Source organism: Chrysochloris asiatica, unplaced genomic scaffold, assembly GCF_000296735.1.
Source record: "Chrysochloris asiatica unplaced genomic scaffold, ChrAsi1.0 scaffold00077, whole genome shotgun sequence".
Lineage (NCBI taxonomy): Eukaryota > Metazoa > Chordata > Mammalia > Afrosoricida > Chrysochloridae > Chrysochloris > Chrysochloris asiatica.
The window spans coordinates 4267592-4290482 of record NW_006408595.1 but is presented as its reverse complement, the minus strand read 5'-3'; the positions used below and the strand labels follow the sequence as shown (position 1 = coordinate 4290482).

Genomic DNA, 22891 nt, shown 5'->3' with positions numbered 1-22891 from the left:
GGTATATGGAGTGCTTGCTGAGAGGAAAGGCCAAGCAGGGATGGTGAGAGAGGGAGACTAATTGGTAAAGACTGGTCAGACATGGCTCAACCATCTTGGGAGCAGCTTTGGCAGCAGAGGGAGGGTTAGTAGAGCAGGTTCACATGAGCAATGGAAAAGGTGAGATTTCTTCTTTATCCCACACTCCCATGGTGACCAGAAATGTGGCCACCTCCCTACATCATCCACCCCCAGCACAGATTCTGTACTCTGGGAATTTGGAGATGTGTGGTTGGGAGTCATCTCAGCATGAAGTGGGAGCCAACTGTGCCACTTTAGTGTGCCGCTTTGGTACCCGGATCCAGGTGGCCTCAGCTCCAGACCTACAAAGTCTGCATATGCACCAGACCAGCATTTAATCTGCCCAGAGCAGCCCTATAGTCCTAAAAGACACTGAAACCAACTCCATCAAAATACCCCACAAACTACTTCTGGATTGAGTGCCCTGAACACAGATAGCATTGAGGTTATTAGAAACTTTATCTAGGGTCAGGAACTCTGTTGTCACATCCCTTGCATAGCCACCTCATGAACTCCTAGAATTGCAGAAGCTACTCTCCACACAACCCCCTCCCAAGAGATTTCTACCCTTTGGGCCCCAAAATTGCACTATTTGTTTTTACAAATGTGATCATCTCAAAGTGCCCAAGAAACAGCAGACAATTTTAGCTCACACAAAGAAATAAGAGAGAATGGCTCAAACAAATGACCAAGGTACAGAGTCATAAGGCATTTCTGAGGAAGAAAAGGTAATAGAATTAACTACAAAATAAATCAAAACAATGACAATTAGGTATCTACACACAATCAATTGAAAGAACAAAGAAAGCAAGGAGAACACAATAAAAACGTAAAAGAATTCAGGAAAACACTACAGGAGTTAGGAGACAAAATAAATGCAAATGTCAAACAATACAAAACCTATTGTATTAGAAATCCAGAAAATTAATATTAAGATCTCAGAAATGAACAGTACATTGAAAGGGCAAAGGAGTCGATATGAAACAACAGAAGTCTGAATTAGCGAGGGTGAAGACAAATCTCTCAATACTAGTATGCTATAAGAACAATCAGAAAAAAAAATGAAAAAATCCAGAGAAACCCTGAGTTATGTGGGATGCCATTAAGAGAAACAACTTGTGGATGATCAGAACTCCAGAACAGAAAGAGAAAACTGTCAAAGAGTTGTTGTAGGAAAACTTACCTAAGATCATGAATGATAAACACACAAGAAGCTGAATGAACCACAAACAGGTTAGATCCCAAAAGAAAATCACCAATACATAACATAATCAAATTATCCAAAATTAAAGGTAAGGAAATAATACTGGGAGAAGCTTGGGAAAAAAGAAAAGTTACCTACAAAGGAGAACCAATAAGACTAAACTCTGATTTCTCAACAGAATCCCCACAGGCAAAAAGACAGTGGAATGACATATACAAAATTCTGAAAGAAAAAGATTGCCAACCAAGAATTATACACCCAGCAAAGCTGTCCCTCAATAGTTGACAAAAGTCAGACATTTCCTGATAAACAGAAATGAAAGGAATTTGTAACTTTAAATTGTAAAGATTAATCCTCACCTCACCATTTGAACAATAAATAGTATTCTTATCAATAGAAAAAAGATTGAAGTTGTCAAGGACTTCATTCTTCTTGGATCAACCATAAACACTCACTCAAGAAATCAAATTATGTATTGCATTAGGCAAATCTGATGCATAAGACCTCGTTAAAGTGTTGGAGAAGAGCAAAGATTCCAGCTTGAGGACTAAGGAACACCTGACTCAAGCCATGGTATTTTAAATAACCTCATATGCATTCAAGAGTTGGACAGTAAATAAAGAAGATCATGTAGAAGAATTGATGCATGAGTTATGGTGTTGGAGGAGAATATTGAAAGTACCATAGGCCATGAAAAGAACAAACAGATCTGTGTTGGAAGAAGTATAGCCAGAGTGTTCCTTGGAGACCAGGATGGCCATACTTCTTGTCTTATACTTTGGATGTATTGTCAGGAGGGACCATTCACGGGAGAAGTATGTCATGTTTGGTAAGGTAGAGGGTCAGAGAAAAAGGGGAAGACCCCCAGTGAGATGGATTGGCAAACTGTCAGCATCAATGGGCTCAAGCATGACAACAATATTGAGGTTGACCCAGGACCGGGCAGTGTTTCGTTCTGCTGTACATATGGTTGCTATGAGTCAGTGCAGACTCGCTGGCATCTAACAACAACAATTTTACAAAATATGTTACAGGGTGTTCTTTATATGGAAAACCAACTACAGCAGACCACAATTTAAGATCACCATACATGACAACAACACCCAGAAGTCAATCCATGTCTAGAAATATTTAAAGTGAAATAAACCTACAAAACTGAAAGTAGGGGACCAAAGATATCAATGTATAATGAAGTGGACTACAAAGTGAAAAGAGGGAAGTGTGTAGATACAAAACTTCAAATGGCAAGGAAGTCAGATAAATTTCAAGATAAAAAATTTTTAATCGGGGAAAAATTAATAAATTACAGTGTAACCTCAAAGAAAAATAACGTCAAAAAAAAAAGGAAAGATTTGGGGACTTGAATTACTTTGATACACATATTGAAAAGCAAATACTGTAGTGAGAATGCTTGGAAGGAGAGCAAATGAATACTTAAGTCTATTGGAGACTTCATGGAAGCATTTGAGTTCTCAATAGTCTCAGCCTCAATCTCTCATATTTTAAAAAAATAATTACTGGTGAACTCGCTCAGCCTTTTCATATCAATTATGCACATGAGTTTACTATTTTTCTAATGCTCAGTACAGCATCATAGCTAAATCAATTATTTTTGTCATCTACAAATGGACTCTATCCCATTGATTTGTTTTGCTGAATTAATTTTAGATCAGGATCAAAGGTCATCAAAACAATCCAATTAACTTGATCTGCCTAGACTTAAAAATAATTTTTACTGCTCATGTGGGGTATTAATTTCATTCTACTATTGTGCATTTTCAATATGATTCCTTAGAGCGCCAATGCAATCATTCTATTAAACAACAATAATACATAAAAAGGGTATATTACTTTGGAAATGGACTTATATGTAAGTATCAAATTATTTAAAAATAACTATATATTGTTTTCTAAACAAACCTAAAATAATTAGTTGTATTAACATTTAAAAACATTTATAGTGTTACTCCAGTGATGGCATTTAGGTAAATAAATAAAGCATTTACTACAGTGCTTAGAATAAAGAATGAAACAAAAAACATTACATACTTATTTCTCCCTTAAAATAGTGCCGTATTCTGTTGACAACATACAATAAGTAGTAACTTTGCTGTGAAAAAGGTAATCATATCTATTAGGGATTGTTGTTGTTAGATGCAGTCCAGTTGATTTCAACTCGACTAGTCACAACAGAACGAAAAACTGCTCAGTGCTGGGCCATCTTCACAATTGTTGTTAAGCTTGGGCCCACTGCTGCTGCCACTGTGCCAATCCAACTAGTTGGGGGTCTTCCTCTTTTTTGTTGACCTGCCATTTTACCAAGCATAATATCCTTTTCCAGGGACTGATCTCACAAGGGGCATTCTGGCTGAACTTTTTCCAATACAAATTTGTTTGTTTTTCAAGCAATCCATGGAATTTTCAGTATTGTTCTCTAATACCATAACTCAATTGCATCAATTGTTCTATGGTTCATTGCCCACAACTTTCACATGTATATGAGGGATAACCAAATTAAATCCATCATGTTCTTACACAACCCAAGTGTTAGACAATATGGTCTTTGTGTTTTTTTCTGCATTTAATATGTTCTGTATATTTTAGTTTCTGGACTAACTTAATCCTAATCACCCTTTCATATGAGAAATACAGACTTGTAAATTCTATATCTGAACTTTAGCATATTTATTGTTCTTCATAAATTATAAACTACTGAAATTTCTTCTTTTCTAACATAACCAAAATGTTTACAGCAAGTTCATTGATAATAATTAGCCCTTGACAAAAAAAAAAAATGACTTTATATTAGTGCTACACACATTTTAACAGATGCCTATTTTCTAATTAGTGTTCATGAATGATTTCTCCCCAAATTGTTCTTTTATTGTTAAGTTCCAAGAAATCTACATGTTTTGTATCACAAAGGAATGATTTTCTTTACTGAAGTTTCCTTTCTTTTCTTATGTATGTTTTTTTTGAAACAGATGATTTAGAGTAAAAGCATTTTATTATAGATTATTTTATCTTAAATCAAGTATAATTATATGAAGAACATAAAACCTGAATCAAGAATTCTACCACTGAGAAAAAAAAACAAAAAACACTGCAGTTTTTAAAATTACTACTGAATTTTGAACAATATATTTTTCAACGAATTTTTCCATATATGGGTTTGCCCAAATAGAAGTTTTAAGTCATAGTCTAATCATCAGAATCTCAGTTAAAGGTCAGTCACAATTTTTATAAGATCCCTTATATCACTAAGATTTCATTTTATTATGGATGAAGAAGTAACCGCACTGTGAATATTTTCATTCTAGGATTACAAAGATGATTTTCTTCATTACTAAAAGAAGTATCTATTTGAATCCAATTTAAATGAAATAAGGACTTCTAAAGGCATTCACAATTCAATAGGTGACAGCTACACCATAATGCAGTGAAAAACGCATTAATAACCATGTTTTCTTCCATTACTTCCAAGCACTCACTGTGACCATACATTATCTTTTTTCCACAAAATAAAGTGTGATGTTTATTTTAAATATCAACAGTCTTTGACAGTCTTTTGCTGTCTTGCAAAGACCTCATCCAACCATATCTATGTAAACATTCGGTCATATTATCATTCTTCCAACTGGATGCTCTGCCAGAATTAACCACTCACTGCTTTCCATTTTTCTATTAGCAGTTCTACTTAGTTCTACTTCTGTCTACCATTTCTCATGTTCTTATTGTTTGTTTTTTTCTTAACGGAAAAAAAAAAAAAAAGGCTCCAAAGAATCAATGTACTGTTTTGAGTAATCTTTAATAATACAGACCTTGTCAGATTCATTCTTTTTGGTCTGGACCTCTACTTGTCTTGCAGGTTACTTCATTCTTAAACACTCTGTATTATATAGTTTTTCCACTAAATAAGTGCAGATCATAATATCAACTGTTTTCATTGGTTTTGTAAATATTTTCTGAACATTGCTATTTGTTAATTGTAGTGCATTTTACTATGACTATTATGAATTAACTACAAGTGAGTCAAGAAGATTTTATTATCAACATATTCATTTAGGAAATGTAAACCAACTGTTTACAATACATCATGGAATGTATGAAATGCTGGAATATGGAGATAGCAGAACAATAACTGTTCTCAATGAGTCTCAAAGCATGCTGAGTATTATTTAAAATAATTTAAAATATTTTAACTATTGTTGTTAGTTCCAACTCATAGCGAACGTGTATAGGGTTTCAGAGGAACAACAGGTGGGTTTGAACCACTGACCTTGTGGTTAGCAGTCCAGTGCTTATCCTTCACCACCGCACCTGGACCCCATTTTTAACTACGTTAAGTGCCATCGAGTCCGTACACTCATAGGCTGTACCTACTGTATAGGGTTTCTGAGGAGTGGCTCCTGAGCTTGAACCATTGACCTTGTGGTTCAAGAAGACTTTGCAGTCCAGAGCATTAACCCACAGCGCCACACCAGGACTCCCATTTTAATTCTACTCATCCCTAATACTCGGGCAGTGTTTCGCTCTGTTGTGTAACAACCTAACAACAAATCCCTAAAACTTATTAACTTCTACAGAGGACATGTTTTCTCCTTTATTAAATTACATCACATTTAGAATATCTGATAAAGTTTTAAGCCACCAGATGTTTTGATATTAATTTTCTAATCAATATGTCAACAAACTGGAGTCCTGGTGTGGTGGTATGGGTTAATACGCTGGACGGCAAATTCGGCTGTTCAACCTCACCACCCGCTCCTTGGAAACCCTGTACAACATGCTTGTTTTAGGTGATAGGAATGAGCATACAGTTTTTGTTGACATGCTGTTGTTAAGTGCCGTCGAGTCAGATCCAACTCATAGCGGCGACTTTGTATAGGGATACCAAGGAGCTGAAAATGGAATTGAATTGCCAACCTTACAGTAAGCAGTCCAGTGCTTACACAAGGTGCTGTTGTTAACTGCCGTCGAGTCAATTCCGACCCATAACGATCCTGTATAGGGTTTCCGAGGAGTGACTGGTGAGCTGGAACTGCTGACCTTGCGCTTCAAACCGACTTTGCAGTCCATTGCATTAACCCACAGCACCAAACCAAGAGTCCAATAGAGGCGTATATCCCTTTAAACAACTATTACAAAATATATTTCCAATAATGAGGAGTGAGGCATGCTGCAAGCTATGAAGCTATCTACTTCTTAATAACAAGACATATTCCCTGAGGAATAGAGACTGAGGCTGAAGCCCACATTTGTACAGAAGCTGACACTCTTCGCATGACATTGAAGTCTCTATCTAAAGGTATAATTTAAATCCAGCTATTCCTCATCCTTGTCCTTTCCAGAGAATACTTGTACAGACTTCTGTTACAATATCTTTCCACCCTCTTCCTTAAAATACTTCAAAATGCAGTTTTGCAGGTGAGAAAAAAGACAGAAATCATTATTATTGCAGGGTGAATCTTAGTTTGATATGCAGATTTAGCATGAGTGTACTTCTAAGTCTATTAACTACATAGTGTGACTTAAATAACAGTGCCTTAGAATTAATAAAAGATTGTTGTAGTTGTTGTCACGTGCTGTTGAGTCATTTCTAACTTATGTTGTTGTTTTTGTTAGGTGTCATTGTGTCGGTACCAACTCATAGTGACCCAATGTACAACAGAATGAAACACTGCACGATTCTGGGCCAACCTCATTATTATTGTCACACTTGAGCCCATTGATGCTGCCACTTTCCAATCCATCTTTCTGGGGGTCTACCTCTTTTTCTCTGACCCTCCACCTTGCCAAACATGATATCCTTCTCCAGTGACTGGTCCCTCCTGACAATATGTCCGAAGTATGAGAGACAAAGTTTAGTCATCGTGACATCCAAGGAGCATTCTGGTTGCACTTCTTTTGGCAGCCCATGGCACTATCAATATTCTCTTCCAACACCATAACTCAAAAGCATCAATTCTTCTACGGTCTTCCTTATTCACTGTCCAGCTTTCGCATGCATATGAGGTTATTGAAAATACCATGGCTTGGGTCAGGCGCACCTTAGTCCTCAAGCTGACATCTTTGCTCTTCAACACTTGAAAAAGGTCTTGTGCAGCGGATTTGCCTTAATGCAATTTCTTGACTGCTGCTTCCATGAGTTTTGATAATTAATCCAAGAAGAATGAAGTCCTTGATAATTTCCATCTTTTCTCCATTGATAAGAATGTTGTTTATTGGTCCAGTGGTGAGATTTTTTTTTCTTTATATTGAGATGCAATCCATACTGAAGGCTGTGCTCTTTCTAACTTATAGTGACCCTATATAGGGTTTCTGATAAGCAGCTAGTGAATTTGGAACCTTCAACCTTAAGATTCAAGCCAACACTGTGGTCCAGTGCTTATCCTACAGTGCCATAACAAGACTGTAATAAAAGTTGGTAACCTTTAAAAAAAAAAAAGTTGCATTAGTACACTGATGGGAAATTGCCAGAAATTCAAGCCAGAATCAGAAAATGACCTGGAACAAATGATTGCTGATGTCCGTTAGATTTTGGCTTAAAGCAGAAAATACCAAAAAGAACTTTACCAGCATTTTATTGGCTATGCAAAGACATTCAACTGTGTGAATCCTATCAAATTATGGATAATGTTGTGCAGAATGGAAATTCTAGAACACTGAATTGTACTCATGCAGAACTGGTCATAGCCATTGGGACAGAATAAGGGGATAATGATTGGTTTAAAATCAGAAACATCAGGGTTGTTTCCATCATATTTATTCAATCTGTATAGTGAGGAAATAATCTGAGAAGCTGGACTATAAGAAGAAGAATGCAATATCTGATCTGAGGAAGACTCATTTACAACTTGCAATATGCAAACGGCAAAACCTTGCTTTCTGGAAGTAAGGAAGACTGGAAGCACTTACTGATGAAGATTAAAGATAATAACCTTCAGTATGAATTATGCCTCAATATAAAGAAAACAATAACCCTCACAGCTGGACCAATAAGCAACATTATGATAAATTGAGAAAACATGAAGTTGTCAGTGATTTAATTTTACTTGAATTTATAATCAATGGCCAAGGAAACAGCAATCAAGAAATCAAACAAAGTTTTGCATTTGACAAATCTGCTGCAAAGACCTCTTTAAAGCACTAAAAAACAAAGATGTCACCTCTAAGACTAAGGTGTTTGTCTTACCCAAGCCCTGGCATTTTAATCACCTCATCTGCATGTGAAAGTTGGACAATGGATAAGGAAGACAGAGATAGAATTTGTCTTGCAAATATGGTGTTGGTGAAGAATATTGAATATAAGATGAACTGCTAGAAAAATCTATTTTGGAACAAAGGATGGCAGACTTTTGTGCATACTTTGCACATGCTATTTGCAGAGACCACTCCTCCTGGAGAAAAGTCACTGAACAAAAGGAATGCCCTCACTAAGATGGACTGACATAAAGGCTGCAGTAACAGATTCAAACATAGCAATGATTATGAGGATGGCACAGGAAAAGGTGTTTGGCTCTTTTTCACAAAAATCTTTACAACTAGAACTCACTCAATAGCACCTAGAAACAACATACATTCATTCATACATTTGCTCATTAAACACATATCTATTGAAATGTCAAGGTCCTGTACTAGACACTTGTGGTTGTTGTGAAGTACCATTGAGTTGGTTCTGACCCATAGAGACCCTGTATAGGGTTTCCAAGGAGCAGCTGGTGAGCTTGAACCACCGGCCTTGTGGTTCAAATGGCTGTGCAGTCAGGCGCATTAACACACAGTGCCATACCAGGACTCCGTATTAGACACTAGGAATGCAATAATGAAAAGAGCAGAAGGGAAGCCTAGTCTACTTTCCACTGCTGTTGTTGTTGTTAGTGCCATCAAATTGGTTCTAATGCACAGTGACTTGAATAGTTTCCAAGGAGTGGATTGTGGGCTGGAACTGCCAATCATTCAGTTACCAGTTCAGTGCTTATGTGACAGTGCCTCACCATGACCCCATCTAGTCTTCATGGGTTCTCATAAATTGGAGATTTCACTGCTAAATACACTTTTTCTCCTGAAGGAGTAAAGAAAGAACAATAGAGTCTGAAAGAATTTACCTAGTGAAAGACATTCAAAATTATTTTAACCGATGTTTAGAGGTATGAATTAATAAACTAATTAATATCAATTTATTACAAACTGATTATGCACAAAACTAATATTTAAGCTAGGTATATTGCAGTGAATATCTTATCAAATGTATACATTTCCTCAAATGACATTTGTTGTTTATCCATCATGCAAATTTTGCATAACTCAACAAAGTGGCCCTTAAAAAAATTTTAGGATTATGTTCATGAATGGTTTATTTTTCAAATTATATTTAAGTTTCTTCCAATTAAAAAATCTTAGTATAAATTAATTTGCAACTTTGCACTAGCTAGCTGTATGCTGTCCATTTTATTTAAAAGGAAAGAAAGAAGAACCAACCTCTGAATATAACTCAAATTCAAAATCACTGTCAGTCAGAATAGGGTTTCTGAGACTGCAAATCTTTACGGGAGCAAGAGCCTACTTTCTCTCCCATGGAGTAACTGGTGGGTTTGAACTGCCTACCTTGAGGTTAGCAGGCCAGTGCTATCCAACAATAACATCAGGGCTCCAAAATGGCATCAAATAAATGCTTATGTTGTTAAGTGCCACTGAGTTGGTTCCAACTCATAGAGACCCTGTATAGGGTTTCCGTGGAACCTTGTGGTTCAAACTGACCTTGCAGTCTAGTGCATTAACCCACAGCGCCACACCAGGACTCTATCAAATATATGAATACATTGAAATTTGAAGATTTCTACAAAATTCCAGGAAAACTTAACAAAATTATAGAGAAATCAGAGATAAGTAACTTTAATGTACTAACCATGAACCTAAAGTTTAGTGGCAGTTTAACTTTCAGATCTGTCACGGAGTCAGTTCTGACTCATAGCAACCCTGTAGAGAGTTTCTTAGCAGCTTCTGGGTTTGAACTGCAGTCCTTGCAGTTAGCAGTCCAGTGCTTATCCTACAGATCCACACAGGGATCCCGTTCTCCAACTAAAGGATTAAGTGAGATTTAAGTGAGTATCCTAGCACCAAACACAGGGTTTTTTCTCTCTTTTCAGGCTGGGTTTGTTAAATGCATATATCTTCTTGACTGAGAACCTCTCAACATGTTAACATCATTTATTGTACCTGGTGTACAACTTTAAAAAAACAGTCATTTTACTGGTGAACTAGTCTGATTAGTCTTTAACCTTTTTCAATAGAATGTATGTCCATGGTGACTTGGAATACATCTCTCTCTACATTTCAGTTGTTGTTAAGTGCTGTCGAGTCAGTTCCAACCCATAGCAATCCTGTATAGGGTTTCCTAGGAGCAGCTGGTGAGCTTGAACCACCGGCCTTGAGGTTCAAAGTGACTTTGCAGTCTAGCGCATTAACCCACAGTGCCACATCAGGACTTCTTACATTTCAGTAGAAGGAGCTTAATCAATAGATTAATGTGTTCTCTGATCTCAAAAGAGTTACAAGCATGGAAGGCAAAGTACATTATTACATTCATTAAATTGTATCATAACACCTGGTGTGTTTAAAAATCTATTTGTTTTGGTGGAATGTAAGTAAACTTTTTGAGGAAAGGGTCTTTGTTCTTTATCTCCAGTATCTGGAGTAGTACCTGGCATATGTGTAAGATTTTCCAAATATGGTTTATTACTTCATGGGAATTGCTCCAGCTAAGATATATTAAGAGGGTACTTAGAATTTGGGAAAGTGATGGTATTAGCCTAATCCTCAAAACTGTAATTGAAGGCATTAAGGTGGAAACCAACAACAAAGAAAACAGAATCATATAACTCACAAACTCCTAAAAGGATTTTCTGAGGATAAATTATCCTTTCTTCTATGCATGATATTAATTAGAATCCAGATATTTTAGAAATGTTCATAGTACTAATAAAACAGCCGAGTTTTAGGGATAATGGTAAAAGATCTTTCATTAGTAAAATAAAGCACAATAGGTGAGAAATAGGTTGTACAGTAGTAGAAAAATAGTTTCATAGGCTCAATGGGTGAACAAAATCAAAGGGTGATATTGATTCTAAGTTTATATATGTGGAAAATGTGTGTCTCTTCCACTGAGAACCCTTGTATGTTACTGAAGGGCCAATCAAAACAGCCATAAAAGCGAAATCCCCCCTATAAATTTAACTTTGCAATGCACTTTTCTATCAATCCATAATAGTGATTGTAATTTGTAAAAGTACTTTTCTGTATTATACAATTTTATTTAGTGTTTGAAAATATGAATAATTGCCTTAGAATATGATGATTTAAGAGGCGTTAAGCCTGAGGATTCCTGGTGTGATGCTGTAGGATAAACACAGTCAGAGGTTCAAACCCACCAGCCATTCACGGGAAACCCTATACAGGGTTGCTATGAGTCTAAGAGTCGGAACCAACTCAACAGCACTTAATAACAACAATAAAGTCTGATGGCAGAAAATACACCAAATGACTTGGAATCATCTCCTTTGTGTTCATTTGGGATAGTACTATTATCCCTTTTAATAAACAAACATTTCTGAAGACAATACAGATTTTTAGATATCTGATCAAATTCTCTTTGTCAGAGGGGTTGAAATCCTTATTTTCTACTTGAATTACGTCTCTCTCTCTTTGTTTCCTAGCAGATTCTCATATTTTAATCAAGCCAGGGTAAAAGTTCAAATTATATAAAACAAAAAACTTAGAAAAAACAAAACAAAAACATATGCTCATGATAATTATGCAGAATAAATTCCCTCAGTGGTAAGAATTTTATACTGAAATTTTTCTTTTCAAGAAGGAAGTCAATCATTGTCCATTATCATATCAAAGTGCTTGTAAAAATTATACTAAAAGCTAATCTCCCAGGTTCAAGTAAAGAAATTTTGTTTTAAATGTTGTTGTGTTCTACTATTCTTACCATTTGTCTGGAATTTGGATGCCCTTATTGTGACCTATTGCTTCTACTACTGGTTCATCTAATTCACCTTTTGGCTACCTACAAACCCAATTCTTCAATAGATTCTCCTGTTTATCACCAGCTTCTCTCCTTGCCAGCTAATATATCATCTTCCATCTGTTTAAATTCCTATGTTCTTTCTGGGCACAGCTCCGCCTCCAGATTCCCTTCCAGCCACCTACTTTCCTGCCCTTCCATCTGCTAGCAAAACTAGAGTCTTTTCTACTCTATTCCAAACCTAACTTGTTCCAGTACAACACTTGAGTTCTCTTTGACAAAAGTTTCTCTCTTAAAAGATTATCATGATTGCAGCAATAATTTATAATCATACAATCTCAGGGTAGAAAGGAAGCTTAAGAGCCATAGCATTCAATTATAGGAAAGAGACATGCACATAATGTTTGAATCCTTCTACTCCTGTAGCACAGTAGGTTACTAGCAGAGCTGAGCTAGTAACTGCAAGATCAGTAGCAGTTCAAATCTACTAGTTGTTGGATGGGAGAAAGATGAGGCTTTCTGCTCCCGTAAAGATTTACAGCCTCGGAAACCCTGTACAGGACCACTAGGAGTCAGAATAGGACTCGGTGGCACATAACCACCATCACCCCTTTAAGTCATTTACTGCTCTTGACATCTAAAGATGGGGCACTTCCTTGGTGTGGACCCATTCTTGTTAGTCTTGTGGTTAATTGACTTTGGGTCATTGTTCTAGAGTTTGTATTCACTGATATGAAATAAACTTTCACAATTTCAAGACAACTCAATTCAATTTTTTAAGCTTAATGTATCAGAAATAAATATTTTAATTAGGATGTTTATAATACTAACCTTTTGGAATCAAGACATTGTATAAACAACACCAGCATTTTGTTACTACAGTTTCGGAATTTTGATATTCAAATAGTATAAAGACTGCATTTTTCCTAGGCATTCATATAGTTGCCCTGACAAAGAAGATGCTTGCTTTCGTGTAACAAATAAGACATGTTGTTGTTGTTGTTAAGTGCCGTCGAGTCGGTTCCGACCCATAGTGACCCTGTACAGGGTTTCCGAGGGTATAAATCTTTACGGGAGTAGAAAGCCTCATCTTTCTCCCGCGGAGCGGCTGGTAGTTTCGAACTGCTGACCTTAAGGTTCGCAGCCCGATTCGTAACCACTACGCTACCAGATATTAAAGCAGTGTCTGGAACATACTTAACATCTTGAGACCTAAATAGCTTGTCACATGGTTGAAATCTTGCAATTGTCTATCCATATTTCTGGAGGTTACATGCCCCTTATATCAACCATACATGTGGACACAGAACACAGCTGGTGGTGGTTATGTGCCATGGTGTCGGTTCCTACTCATAGCGACCGTGTACAGGGTTTCTGAGGCTGTAAATCTTTACAGGAGCAGAACACCTCATCTTTCTCCTGCGGAACATCTGGTAGTTTTGAACTGCTGACCCTGAGGTTAACAGCCTGATTCATAACCACTATGCTATCAGAGCTCCTTAGAAAACAGCTAAGCATATGTTTATAGGAGTTCCTAGATGATACAAATGGTTTACATGTCCAACCGCTATCTGGTTAATTTGGCAGTTTCAGTCCATTAATAAGGCATCACAAGAAAGTCCCTGGTGTTCTAATTCCAGAGAAGCAGCAATTGAAAACCCAGTGAACACTGCTTTCCTCTCACATACATAGGGTATCCATACATAAGAATCAACTCAGGGGCAACTGGTGATGGCAGTAGGTAGCAAGTTCTTTCAAGATTTACCCTTAAACTCAAAATAATACAATTTAATAAAAAAGCATTCACTTACAGGAAAAAAATGTTGGTTATTTTAAATACTGAGGATATAACATGTTTTCCATGTTTCTTCAGTTTTCTTTTTAATGTTCCCACATTAAAACAGGTTATTTAAACTCATCTCTACATCTATAATTTAAAACATAATTAAAAAGAACATAAAGAGAAAAGGCCACAGTATGGTGAGTCATCTTGATCTTAAATACAAATTGCATTAGGGCAAATTGATCATGGGTTTTGGAGTTATACAACCTGGATTCAAAATCCTAATTCTACTTGTTGTTATTGCTATTAGGTGCTGTCAAGATGGTTCCAATTCCCTACTATACAACAGAACAAAACCATGTACCATTCTCACATTCTTATTATGTTTCAGCCCATTGTAGGAGTCACTATGACATCTATCTCATTGAGAATTATCTGATTTCAGGGTATAAAAAGGTTTCAGCATTGATGTTAAGTGCCTCAAGTTGGTTCCGACTCCTAGCAACCTTGCAAAGGGTTTCTGAGTAGCAGCTGGTGAGTTCGAACCAATGACCTTGTGGTTAGTCTACCAGTGCTTATTCTACAGTGTTGCATCACAACTCCTTAGATACATCCCCAAACCAAACCTCTTGTGGAGGAGTTTCGACTCACTCGATTGTACAAGAAAGAGTAGGACAGCCCCATAGGGATTCCAAAGTTGTAATCTTTACAGAAGCAGACTGCCACATTTTTCTCCTGTTGAACAGCTGTGGGGTTCTACCACTGACTTCTTGGTTGTTGTTTTTAAGTACCATGGAGTCGGTTCCGACTCATAGTGATCTTGCACAGGGTTTCCAAGGTTGCAAATCTTTACAGGAGCAAAAAGCCACATCTTTCTCCCATGGAACAGCTGGTCGTTTCAAACTGCCGACCTTGAGGTTAGCAGCCTGATTTGTAACCACTACGCTACCAGAGCTCCCTGACTTTTTGGTTAGCAGCCGAGAATTTAACCACAATGTCACCAAGGCTCATTAGATGTTCCTGCTGTTGTTTTTAAGTGCTGTCATGTTGCTTCTAACTTATAGCGACCTTATGCACAGCAGAACAAAACACTACCCAGTCCTGTGTATTCCTCACAATCGTTCAGATTGCAAATTTCTGGTGCTATCTGACAATGTTCTTTCCACTGTTAGTTATAAGGTTTTTAGAGGCTAAACATCAGAAGTAGTTTGCCTCTCCTTCTTCCTAGTTTTAGTCTGGAATTCAGCTGAAACCCGTCCACCATGAGTGTAGCATACTGGTATTTAAAATACCAGTGGCAGTGGCATGGCATCTAACATCACAGTAGTACGCAAGCCACCACAGTACCACAAATAGACACACAAGCAGCGGTGGAGGCTCTTAGTAGAATTAAATAATTCTTGTGGGTTCTCAATGACCATAAAACAAAGTCTTGTTGTTATTGTTACATACCTTCTTCAAGTTGGTTCCAACTCAACCACCCTGTATAGGGTTTCTGAAGAATGACTGGTAAGTACCCACCTTGCAGTTCAAACTGACCTTGTGGTCCAGTGCTTATCCTACAGTGTCTAACCAGGTGTAGAAGTTGAGACATGTTATTATGATGCTTACTCACTAAAAACCAAACCTAAGGAGCTCTGGTAGATTAGTGGTTATGACTCAGGCTGCCAAAATAAAGGTCAGCAGTGCAAAACTACCAGAGGTTGCACAGGGGAAAGATGAGGCGTTCTGCTCCCGTAAAAATTTGCAGCCTTGGAAACCCTGTGCAGGGTCACTATGAGTTGGAGCCAACTACAAGGTCCTTAACAACAACAAATGCCATCTAGTCAATTCACACTCACAGAGACCTGATGTAGGGTGCCCTGGGCTATAAATTCCTCTTTTTTTCCAAGAAGTGTAGGTGGATTCGAACTGCTGACTGGTTAGCCACCCAGTGTACATTCATTAATAATCTGCTTCTACCTCCTTTATTCCCAACTTCTCCTTCAGTTTCAATATTGACCTTCATGCCTCTGGTGGTAGTGGTGGTAGTTGTGCTGTAGAGTCAGTTCTGACTCATAATGACCCTGTATTGGGTTTCCGAGGCAGTAATTCTTTACTGGAGCAGAAAGCCTCATCTTTTTCCTGCGGAACAGCTGGTAGTTTCAAACTGCTGACTTTGAGATTAGCAGTCCGACTCATAACCACTACGCTACGAAAGCTCCTTTCTGGGATTCATTTAAAAATTATTATGAGTAAAGGTCAACTTTTCTCCTATGACAAGAAACTTTTTTACTAAATATTTTGGTTGAGTTTATGTTGTTCTCTCTCCTCCTACTCCATATAGTTGAAGTATTTATTCCCTTCATCTTTTGTATTTACAGAAGCAAAATCTAGCAAGACCACACAAAGAAGATCCTTAATAAATGCTTTTTGTATTGCACTGAGTTGTTTTGTGAGTACAGATGGATTAGGAAACAACGAAAACTGGGTGAAAGTTATATTTATATTTAGTTATATTTATATAAGAGGGAATAAACTGGTCTAACATGCATGAAACAAGATTGAAATTTCAAATTCCTTAGAGTCAACTCCTAAAAACACATCTCCAGGAAAACATCTCATAAATTAATTGTGTTTGGGAAAATATTTCAACGAGGAAATGAGTTTATCATTTTCTTCAATGGAGAGACATGAAGATGAAATCTTTTGGCTCACTGTTATTAATCCATACCTAAATTTTTTTCAGTAAATTTTACAAAGTTTGAAGCTCATCAGAACTGTTAGCTTACAAAAGAATCCTATGATGAATTTTCTTTTAATATTCTGATCATTAATCCATATGCATGTTGTTTTAAGCCTGGAAAGTAGGTGTTGTATCTTTCTTCACATATTTCTATTCTCTGTTTCTTCTACAAGTCAGCCATTACTTTTCCAAGTTGTGAAGTATCTTTCCTACTTTATAGTTAATTTTAAGTATACTATAGAGGACTTTGGAGTCCAGGTGTGGTGGTGGTGGTGGTTGGTGGTGGTTATGTGCCATGGAGTCGGTTCTGACTCATAGCGATCCTGTACAGGGTTTCCGAGTCTGTAAATCTTTACGGGAGCAGGAAGCCTCATCTTTCTCCTGCGGAACCGCTGGTAGTCTCGAACTGCCGGGTATGGTACTAAGGGTGAATTCACTGGACTGCAAAGTCGGTTTGAACTGCAACGTCAGCAGTTCAAGCTCACTCTAGTCACTTCTTAAAAACCCTATACAGGGTCACTATGGGTCAGAACCAACTCAACAGTACTTAACAACAACATAGAGGATTTTGGAGTCCTGGTGTGGTGCCGAGTATTCGACCTCAAGGTCAGTCTGAGCTATAAGGTCTCTGGTTCAAACTCACTAGCAGCTCCTCAGAAACCCAATACAGGTTCACAGTGAGTCAGAATCGATTCGATAGCACTTAACATAGAGGATTTTGTACTTATATGTGTAATAATAGTCATATGTATAAAGATCCTGAATCAATATCAGTATTCACTCCCAGTAGGAAAATTGGTATCTTAGCATTTATTTGAAAATATTTCACTCAACTGAGTCCTCACTCTATTGAGTCACCTATAAAATTCTCTTTGAAAGTGAATTTAGAAAGCTTATACTAGTGAGCCATGATATTTCCAAATTTTCATACACGGATTCTAAAGGGTGTTAATAAAATATACGACCATGAAGTACACACATTATTTTTGTTTCAAAAATCTTATATATCAATGTTTTACTACACTTCTCATTCTACTTTTTCTTTCTGAAACTTTTTTTTTTTTTTTTAATGTCTTTGGTCTATTTTTTTCAGCTACATTTAGTATGACCACATCTTGCCATAATAATCAGTACTTAAACTCATTTTGGAGTTCTGGTGTGGCACTGTGGGTTAATGCGCTAGACTGCAAAGTAGCTTTGAACCACCAGGTAGGCAGTTCAAGCTCACCAGTCACTACTAGGAAACCATACCTAGGATCACTATGAGTTGGAAACAACTAGACGGCACACAACAACAACAACAACAAACACATTTTGGTGCCTTACCTCATTATTTTGGTTTCTCCCAACCGATAGCTTATGAAAAATAGTTATGACTCCTTTGGGAATTGGAGCCTGAGCACATTTCATTCGAGATTTTCTTCTCATGAGTAAGAAAACATGCTTTATCTGACAATCATATATTTTAAATATGATTGACTAATGGTTTGGATTGAGAGTCGGATGATGGCAGAGAGATTTGGAAAACTACAAACAGAGTGCTACCTACATCTTTGTTTATACACACTCTCCTTGTTAGTCCATTAATTTTACTGCTATGATATTTTCACCCAGTACAGGAGCTTTTATTTTCCTCCTGTCACCTCAGTCAGATCCAACAAGTAGCACTGCCATTATAGTATTACTCAGAATTTAGTATGTACAATAAATATCTTTAAGTTGCTAACCACCAACACCCATGGTTTCTCATTTTCCTGCAGATTCCATCTTCCAGCTGCTAATGGGTCACCTCAGCCAGGAGGCATGAGTGGAACTGAGCACCATGACTCAGCATCAGGAGACCTCAAAGATATAGAGGCAGCTTCTTCTCCTCCCCTAGGGAAAACTACACATGTAAGTTCCCTCAAACACCTCAACAAGATTAGCTCTGAAGATTTAAGCACATTCTAAGATGCTGGGAGTTCTGTACCACAACTCCACCAGGCAGTAGTGAGAAAACTCAAGCAACATAGTAGCAGAATTGAAATGCACTGTGAGATTCTTCAAAGGCGCTTTTATCCTGCCCTTCTCATCATTGCTCTATTAAAAAATAAAATAAAATGACGCCTTATCGTATAAGGTATACTTGAGCTTATCTATCATTGTTTTACCTATTATTGTGTTTTCCATTATTGTTTCTTGACAGATGATTTAATAAACATATATTTTTTGAAACAGTATTTAAAAACATGCTTGCAGAAGTAATTAGATACACACATCTAAGATTATTGTTATGTATTAGATATAAATATATCAGTTATGTATTATAATAATAAACATGTATGTATATATATTTACAAATAGTGTAAATTTACTGCTGCTAAGAATCCTCACAGAATTCTTTTTGTATCAAGTCTGTTAGTGAATACTTATGATGCTATTTATTTACCCTAAAGAGATGTTCGGGAATCCATGCTTTATTATACCTGATTTGTGCATTTACTAAAATTGTGCATAATATTTAAATAAGCAGCATTAATTCACAAAGACATCTAGAAAATATATTAGCACGGCACTATATAGTTTGGTTTTTCACAGTCTTTATAAATTTCAATAGGCTCCTATACAGTGGGTTCTATAATAGTGTAAGGTTAAATTTTTAAAGATCCACGAAAGTTGAAAATAAAACACCATTTTTGAGAGGTGGTAAATTTCTCAATATACTCTATCACAATTGGTCTGTCAATCCCTTTTGAGTAATGTATTCTTAACAGGAAACACACACACACTACAGGTAGAAGTCAAACTGTCTTGTGTTTTTGACAACAAGGTCTTTTTTCAAGGACATGCTAGCCTGGATTCTTTTAATTCTATCTACCCAATTTGTATGCAACACAGTCTTTGAGTTTGAGGACTTCAAGGCTTTACTTCTGGGAGAGAAGATGAGCATTTTCAGTGTCTACCAGCATCTTCCACCACTGCTTGAAAACACAGACATTAAGAAAATTATCTGAGTCAAAGGAATGCCACAACCCTGCTAAAACTTCTCCAGGAGGTAATTTTCTTTTATTGATTCATCTCACTCTCAGTACTGCCCCTCCCCAGTTTGCAGTCTTCTATCTACCCTAGACACACACATCTAATCTCTCATACATTCTTGAAAAGCTTTTGCATGCAAAATAAAATACCCAGTTATATAATATGATGGAATTGCAAAATAAAGCCACATCATAATTAACATAACAACCACAGCCAAGAACCCTGACAATGTGTTCCCATAGTGAGGTGGGAGCCAACCTGACTAATACTGCATCATCATTATCCTAACTCAGCACGTTCGAGTTGCTACAATTACCTAACCTACAGGAAAACCTCAGACTTACCTCATATGCTGAGTTATCGGTCGTTCTGGGCATAATATCTACTGTAAATTGTCCATTTGAATAAATTCAATGACTGTAATATCACAATATGCCTCTCTCCTGCAGCAGAAAGCAAGTTAAAAGGACTTCAAGCTGTGACCTCAGACGCAGGCACAGCCGCTCCCATCCTTCAGCCAACCTTCTGGGGAGAGCAGGTTAGATGACAGCAAAGCTGGCTTCTACATAGAAATACTTTCAAATAAAGCATTCTGTGCTGTGAGCTGCGGGATTTACATCTCCCGAATTTGGCTGGTCGGAGTCAATGCTTCTTCTATGTCTGAAAATATTAAGCATTTCACAGCAGTCACTTAATGCAAGAAACTATCTGAGGCGACTTCACAAACCCTGTCATTCTGTTTGGAGACTAAAGAATGAGCTCCACATGCATAATTCATGCATTAAAATCTTCAATGCACTTCCTGTAGCTGCTGTTCTATCCAGTAATGGGCTATTGATCACTACATCCCTAAGACAATTGGAGCTCAGCGATTGGTTTATTTCTACAAATAAAATCACAACCTAAATCACAGGCAGAAGACTCCAATCCTGCAGCATTCATTTGGGCAAAACACTAACATAGAAGGGATGACATTTGCATGCTGCAGAGTATCTAAACTGGACTCTCTCTTTGGAAGAAATGCTACATTATGAATTTTTTTTTTTTAATTAAAAGAATCATACTTTCTGCAGCTTTAAGCTGAATATTTTATATTGTATGTGAAATATACCAAGTTGATTTTTTTTTTAACCACTTCTGGAAAATCTTCAAATTAAGTTAATTTAAATTGTAATTTAAAATGAAAATTTTAAGAATAAAAATTGTTATGTGTGATCATAAAACATAGAAGATTTTTACCTGGACTCATTTGAATACCCTTTCTAAGAAGACTTTTCATTTAAGTATTATTATTAAATTTTCATTGCAAAAATGTGGACTAGGTTTCCTTCTGTTTTAAAATCAGAGTAGCTTCATAATGTTCACCAGTGTTTACTCTTTGGGACCTTAAGTATCTTTTCTCTAGGTGTAGTATTACCTTTGAGTCATTTCTTACTTTAAATCTAAGAACATGTCATTGTTTCTAATAGTGTTTCTTCACAGACTGAAAAATGCAGGGTTTAAAGAAAATGGCCTGTTCATTATGCTAATTAATATACCCAAAAAACCCACAGGTCGCATTTTATGTCATCATAATGTTCACCAATATATTTGAATGGGAAAATTCTTGTAAAACATCAAATGTATATACATGCTTACACACACACACAAAATTGCTTGCCTATTTCATGAAGTGTCTACATGTAAAAACTAATTAAGCTCTATATTTTCCACAGAAGAGTGAACATATTAAGGTCACTTGGAATTTTAATGCTATGACTTTCCAAAGCCTCTTTTTATACATACATGTACTATGTAAGACAAATGCAACTCATAGGTCTATGTTATAGCACTGGACCAGCTGTAAAATCAGAGTGAGACCATCAAGTTCATGGCTCGACACTAGATTATAGAAAATCTGCCACAGTATAACCAAGGTTTCCCATCTAACAATTGTACTGCAGGGAGCAATTCACCCTTAAAGGGGATATAACTATGGTGATTTTCAGTCAATATACCAATAATAATTAAGATCAATCTGCACAGGTAGTATAGTAAAGGCACTGATGGATCATAATAGGGGTTGAGTTCAGGAAGGTTGAAGGAATCTCGTTTCTGATCCATGTGAATGTCAGTGCATAATCTCTGCTAGTCCTACAGAGAAGATAAATGTTTATGTTAGAATATTCTAAGCAGCCATTTAAATTATATATGTGAGTCAGTCAAAAAACATTGCTACAATATCATAAATGCTTTTATTAAACAATAATTTCAAAATGTGAAGTTATTGTTTCTCAACATATCCTCCATCTGGGTCTATACATTTCTGAAGGTAGTGTTTCCATCTCTCTAACCCTTCCCTGGAGAATTCTGCCCTCTTCCATTTATACCACATTAAGAGAGCAGTTTGGGCATCCTCAAGGGACTCAAATCGTATACCTTTTAAATGTTCTTTGAATTTAATAATTTCAAAAGAAGTCTGAAGGGGCAAGATCAGGACTGTAAGGTGCATAGGTGAGATTTCCACAGAAAATTCTCTTACCACCGCCCTTCATACCACTGGCAAATGTCCTGATGGAAAACAATTCCTTGGCACAACTTTCCTGGCCTTTTTCTCATCAGCGCAGTTTCCAATTTTCATAAATTTTCTTCCTAAGAAGACCCTGTGATCATAATCATTCTGTCTTTCTAGTGAATCTATCAAGATTACCTCTTTGGAATTCAAAAAGGCAGTCACCATAATCTTCTAAGATGCCCTTTCTGCTTTGAATTGAATTGGCCCAGCTGATCTCCTCATTAGTCAGTTCTGATTGGACTTTTTTTGAAGGCCCCCTAATGAAACTAAGACAAGTGTATTACTGAGAAAACGATTGCAGAGACAAGTTTAAACAGTTTTAGTCTGCTATAAAATTATGCATGTAGGAACTGGAACCCTAGTGACAATACTGATTGACTTACACTTGTGTTTATGTGTGTCATCCACACCTCACAGAAGGGGACTTCAAAAAGTTCATGGAAAAAAACTTTAAATAATGCAATTTTCCTGAAAATTTTATGAAGCCCCCTCGTGTGTGTGTGTGTGTGTGTGTGTGT

The 22891-nt window shown here is 36.8% G+C and overlaps 1 protein-coding gene across 2 annotated transcripts in view; it reads right to left on the bottom strand.

Moving 5' to 3' along the window:
- CNTN1 (contactin 1) overlaps positions 1-20529 on the bottom strand; it is a 322132-nt gene extending 301603 nt beyond the window's left edge. For both annotated transcript variants that reach the window (XM_006865302.1, XM_006865303.1), the window contains exons 1-2: positions 20160-20529; positions 701-708 (exon numbers count right to left, since the gene is read on the bottom strand). The gene's annotated coding sequence lies outside the window, so the exon portion shown is untranslated. The remainder of the gene's footprint in view (positions 1-700; positions 709-20159) is intronic.
- Between the last annotated feature and the right edge of the window lie 2362 nt (positions 20530-22891).